General features: G+C 39.5%; 1 protein-coding gene across 1 annotated transcript in view; it reads left to right on the top strand.

Moving 5' to 3' along the window:
- Nucleotides 1–6331, top strand: part of RFX6 (regulatory factor X6) — a 68869-nt gene that overhangs the window by 5445 nt on the left and 57093 nt on the right. The gene's annotated exons all lie outside the window — the stretch shown is intronic.

Raw genomic sequence — 6331 nt, 5'->3', positions numbered from 1 at the left:
CTATATATAGATATAGATATATATATCTATATATATCTATAGATATATATATCTATATCTATAACTATATATAGACACGCACACAGTATATATACGGTATATATAGCTATATATACACTGCCTGGCCAAAAGAAAGTCACATACTCATAATAATTCACTGGAGCGCTTTGATTGTGGCACACATTCACTGTGGCATTGTTTTGATAAGCTTATGCAATGTCAAAACATTTATTTGATGATAAGAGAGTTGGACCACTGCGTAAAGTCTTCTCCAGCACATCCCAAAAATTCTCAATTGGGTTAAATTCTGGACTCTGTGGTGGCCAATCCATGTGTGAAAATAACGTCTCATGCTCCCCGAACCACTCTTTCACAATTTGAGCCCGGTGAATCCAAGCATTGTCATATTGGAATATGCCCGTGCCATCAGGGAAGAGGAAAACCATTGATGGAAATACCTGGTCATTCAGTATATTCAGGTAAGCAGCTGACCTCATTTTTTGGGAAATATACAGTGCTAAACCTGGACCTGAACAACTGAAGCAACCCAAGTTCATAACACTAAATCCAGGTGGTGACTTTTATTTTAGCCAGGCAGTGTATATAGAGAGGTATTGCAGGCACTCAAAGGCCTTTCATTGGTGAACAAGGAGGACAGCATAATAGTTTGCTAGTATTGCATAAAAACTACTATTCTGCACCTGTTCTGCATCGTTCGCCTATAGAGTGTCTACAATACCTGTTGCTACTTTATTTGTTTTCTATAGAGCACCAAGGGTTCACTTTGAATTAAGTGCTATTGCCTATATACAGTATATTTATATGGTTGCTTAGTTTTATTGCACTTTTGTTACATATGAATGAGGAATGAGCGTTCACATATCATATGAATCATATAACTATGGAATTACAAATGTGTGTTTTATGCCAATCTATAAATATTGGGTAACTAAAACAAGCTATTAATGTGCGCTTGTCTATTCTTAGTGAGGTCAGATGTGCAGTTTTGATCCAACTTTTCTGAACAGCAAGAGAAGGGTAGAGGGAAGAAGGAGGGGAGGATGACAGCTTCAGGTAAACTTATCTGTGGTGGAACTATAGCAAGCGGGCATGTTTTTATAACCTATTTGATAAATTGTTTTAAAATACTGGGTGTTTAGCATGGTTCTGTCTGCAGGAGCCTTAGACATGAGTTGGTTGCTGGAATCAGCCATTGATGGCCAAATCAAAATCATCTCATGTCCATGGGTATCCTTAAGTTTGTGAACCCTTTATTTTCTGCTGTCTGCAGTCTGTGAATTACTTAGGGGTTTATTTGTGAAGGTTTTTACACAAGATTCCCACAGCTTTCTTCTATTTTCCTAACTAGATTTAATTGGAAAATTATTAGAATCTTTGGAGAAAGTTGTGTGAAAACCTTTATAAATGGGCCCCTATGTGTCAACAGTCAGTGTTTGAGACTGACAAGGAGTGAGTTAAATTAAGATTCCCACAGCTTTTTTCTATTTTCCTAACTAGATTTAATTGGAAAATTATTAGAATCTTTGGAGAAAGTTGTGTGAAAACCTTTATAAATGGGCCCCTATGTGTCAACAGTCAGTGTTTGAGACTGACAAGGAGTGAGTTAAATTAAGAGGAATATCCCATACATGCATTCAAATAGTTAAATAATGTTTGTGATTTTGGTACAGGCGTGCAACATTTATCAATGTTTTTACCTAAGATTCACACAATCTGCACCCAATATTCACACATTTTAAGTTCAGTTTGGAACAGTTTTATTTGTTATAGGTATTTATACAGCACAGCACATATATAAAGCACAGACAATTTACGCAGCGCTTTACACAGTACACATTTACATCAGTCCCTGCACTCAAGGAGTTTACAATCTAAGGTCTCTATCTCACATTCATACATACAAGGGCCGATTTAGACAGGAGCCAATTAACCTACCAGCATGTCTTTGGAGTGTGGGAGGAAACCGGAGTACCCGGAGGAAACCCACGCAAGCACAGGGAGAACATGAACATCTGCAAACTCCTTGCAGATAGTTAATCTTGTGTGAAAGTTGTGTGACTCTTGGGCAAAAACATTGATGAATAGACCCTGCTAAGTACAAAATTAAAATATTTCCTCAGAGATCAAAAAAGAGTCTGCTGGATAGAGACAAATTAGTACTGGAAAAATCATGTTGGTTCTCAGTTTGCTTAGTCAGCTTCCATTATCTTAACTGCCAAGTTCACTGCTCTGCTAGTAATTTATAGTGATTGACTTATCTAGTTTTTAAAAGATTTTTCTTAATAAAAAAATTTGCTTTGCGCCTATCTTATCGGGCACATGGCATAGGTACTAATAATTCAGTGACCAGCAAGTCAGAAGCATTCATGATGCTGAAACCAGTGACATTGCATCTTAGAGGTTACTTCAAACTGTAATGCCTTTTTCCAAAAAACAGTGCCCAGTTTGTATGGGTAGTGGGCAATGTAGAGGAGTTTATGTACCAGAGAAGGGTACAATACCCCCTGATATGGTGGACTTACTTAAAAAGCTTTCTGTAAAAACGGTATGCTGTTGGCTAGTTTCAAGTATGCTATTAACACTACAACACAGGAATTGTTGAGATCTGTGATAAATATATGTAGCAAATTATAATGAAAAAACTAAAATGATAGCAACAGAACAGATGTATTTTTTAAAAGCTCTGTTAATATGGAGGTTGAATGAACGGTTTAGGTGCACTTTGTGCTTGCACTTAATGTTTCTCCTTTCAAACAATGCAGTGGTGTGCTGCAAACAACATAGACCATAACAAGTGAAGGCTCCCTATAAAAAAAGAAATGAAATCCCTGAATATCACCCTGAAACAAAAACACACTTTTTTTTAAAAGGAAAGGTTTACAGCAAAATAAAAGCGGTTTAACCTAAAAATATAAAAGGGCGTAAAGGATCTTGTGCGTTAATGACACACTGCTCAAATATTAGGATATGCACTCACAATGGCCCAGTCAGATATATCCTCTGATAAGCCTGATAATGCTCAAGAGGTCACTACTGAGCAATGAGGATGCTGTCTTCTACCAACTGGGTGCTTGTGCTGACTCACATCCAGAGACTGTTCCTGAATGCTAGCCATGGAAAGGGAGGTTTTTATATCTTCTTGAATGATTATTGCACTTCATGCTCTTAATGGTGTCTGTGAGTGTTTTAACCTCTTTTATTATTAAAGTGAAAACTTTTAATGCACAATATTGTGCACTCTTTTGTCCCAGTCTCAATTCCTCACCCTTGGGTTTGGTGAAGATCTGCACCAACTTGAAGTTGCAGGCTGCACAGTTCAGCCTCATACTCCATGGCATCTGCTTTCACTATGAATCGGTGACCCTGAGCTGCAAAGTCCTTGCCAGTGGTTGCTATGTTCTATTTAGGTTATCATAGTGAAGGCTATATCCGACTGGGCCACTGTGATTTTATCATTTGGGCCCAGTGTGTCTTAAATGCGAAGGTAGTTTGCTATGAACGGGATAGCAGCTAAAAACAACTGCAAACCTCAAATCAACCACATATGAGAGACAAAAAAAAGCCCCCAATAATAACAAAAATGTAAAAGGCAGCAAAATGGTTGACTGCCCTATTAGCTAGCAATTAAAAATAAAATGCAGTTTCCTGATCGCCACTAATTGCAGGCAAAAGCAAATAAATATCATATATTTTAGATGCTTACTTGCAGTCTTTTTCCTTTACATAAATTATTTTTTATTCAAATGCAGTGTGCTTTTGAACTTGCTAGAAAATTTGAACAGTCAATTCCTTAGTACAGACCCCTCTCTCTGTGCTTGTCATGGCCCTCTCCTCTTCTAGGAGTATCTAATTCATCTCTGTGTTATATAACCTTTTATATAGCTGCTGGGGAAAAGCAATGTGGACTACTATAGAGTGTCACTTTAAAGCCTGCTGGGGCTAGTGACATAACATTCAAGATAGTGGTGCCCAGCAACAGTGTCAGATCTGAATGTCTCCACAAGGGAGGTATTTACAGGTAAATAACCTGCATACAGTATGTTGAATGCACAAATGATCGTATGGGAAGCTTTTTGTTGATATTGATGCTCTGAAAACAGGGTCTATTTAAAGCCACGGGTAGAGATGAGGTTCAAGTTTGGGTTGAGCTTGGGTCTGAAGCAATAGCCATAGCAATCAGTTACCAATAATGGACTTCACAGCCTTTGCACTTAGGTCAGATGGCTTAGAATGGCCTATAATAGGGGCATTGTTTTGTGTCCTATAAAAAGGCATGGTTGCAATCAGCCATATTTACAATGTGGTTAGCTGTGAGCAGAAACCAAGGGAATGCTGCTGGTAAGTACAAAGGGACAGATTAGTGTAGGGATTGTATGCGCTGGTGTGCTCTAGTAGATATTAACCCTTTCTGAATGTCCTTTAGGGAGAAAAATGCTGTGAATCTTGGAGAATTTGGAAGGAGGAAAGGATTTTTACATGTTGTTGCTCCTGAGTGATGATGTGTTTCCTGTGGCTTTTTCGCAGCCTCTCCAAATGCACTGTCTACAAGCATATAAGGCTGCATGTGTGTTTAACCACTTGCTGACCAGGTGTTTAGACCCCCTTCCTGGCCAGGCCATTTTTCAGTATGCAGCGCTGCGGTACTTTGACTGACGTTTATTCCGTCATGCAACGCTGTACTGAATTTTATACCATTTTTTTGGGACCGATAGAGCCTTCTTTTGGTGGTATTTAATCAGCACTGGGGTTTTTATTTTTTTACTATATTTTGGGAAAATTCCTGAAAATGTTGAATGTTGAACATTATGTTAGGAAACAATTATTATTACCCAATTATTTTGGTAAAATATAAAAGACGGGGTCATGTCGGGTAAATAGACACCAAACATGTCATGCTTAAAAATTGCGTGCACCCACGAAATCGCAAAAAAACTACCATACTCAAAATTGACCAAAGGCGACGTTTTAAAAGCTTTTACAGCTCATCAGTTTAGTGTTATCAGTGATTGATGGCCCTAGAATTATTGCTCTCACTGCGACGTTCGCGGCGATATGTAACATCTAATGGGCGCAATCGTCGTTTTCGCAGGCATGTGCCCCTGACGCATGTTTGCATGCGTGTATGTATGGATGGGAACTTTAAAAAAAAAATAGTTTTTTTAAATTCTTGTGTAACTTTAAATTTTTGGGGGGAAACTTTAATTTTTTATCCTAATTTTTTTCCACTTAACTTTATTGCCATCAGATAGGGGGGCTAAAAAAAACCCTTATGTGATAGCAAAAGAAGTGACAGGTTCTCTTTATGGAGACATCAGGGGACCGGAGGGAGTTCGTGTACCGACCTCCCTCTGATCCCCAGTCGGAGAAGCACTATGCTGGTCCCGGGCTCGCACCGGGCACACTGGAGCCCGGGACCAGCATGACAACGGGAGGGGGGGGGGCGGCGGAGGGAGGGGGCATGGGCCGGCAGCTTATACAAGCGATCTGCCGGCTCTATAGTTGGCGGATCGCTTGTATGTTAACGGGCATCGCTGCCTGTTTTTGAATTGACAGCGTTTCCCGCGCGCGCCGCACGGCGCGCCCGGGTGGGCGGGGCTAACAGGCCGTGTATACACAGCCTGTTACATCCAGGAAGCTCCCGGCCGGCTGTATATGTACAACGGCCGGCCAGGAAGCAGTTAAAGGGCATATTTTCTGGGTTTTTTCTGTCTGCATTGAACCCACATGCATTTCACTGCTAAATGGTTACATGTGTGTTTTCACGGGACATATTTTTTTAAATGTTGCTGGCTGCAATATTTTAAAAAAAAAAGCTTGTGTAATATTCCTTGTCAATGTGCATCAGCACTGAAGCATATTTTTCCTTTGAGAAGACATGTGACAAGGTGATTTGCAGGTAGGAGATTATAGGAGATAAAGGGGCAGAACATTGTCAGTCCATAGCTCAAAGTGCCCAAACAAAGAAATTTATATCAGTATCTCGAGCTGTTAAAGCTTATATAAGATTTTAGTGATTAGAATTACCTGTGCTTTAAAAAAATATGTTTAAGCTCTTTGAATTACAGTCCTGGGGTACATGTGCCCTGCCTAGGTGCACAGAACTGTACATCCAAAAATGTTTTATTTGTCTACAATAACTAATAGAGAGCTTTTCAATTGTCAACATGAGACCTACAATTTTGTATTAAAAAGGGCCTTTACCACTTTTTTATACTCTTTTATACTCTTTTATCCTTTTCAAGTTTCACCCCCTACCACACCGGGGCTTCATCAGAAGGGCGTTGTTCAGTCCAACGCCCTTCTGATGAAG

The sequence above is a fragment of the Nanorana parkeri genome, unplaced genomic scaffold, assembly GCF_000935625.1.
Source record: "Nanorana parkeri isolate BGI_ZX_2015 unplaced genomic scaffold, ASM93562v1 scaffold22, whole genome shotgun sequence".
In the NCBI taxonomy this organism is placed as follows: domain Eukaryota; kingdom Metazoa; phylum Chordata; class Amphibia; order Anura; family Dicroglossidae; genus Nanorana; species Nanorana parkeri.
Note: the sequence above shows the minus strand (reverse complement) of the source record. Positions and strands in the feature narration are given on the sequence as shown.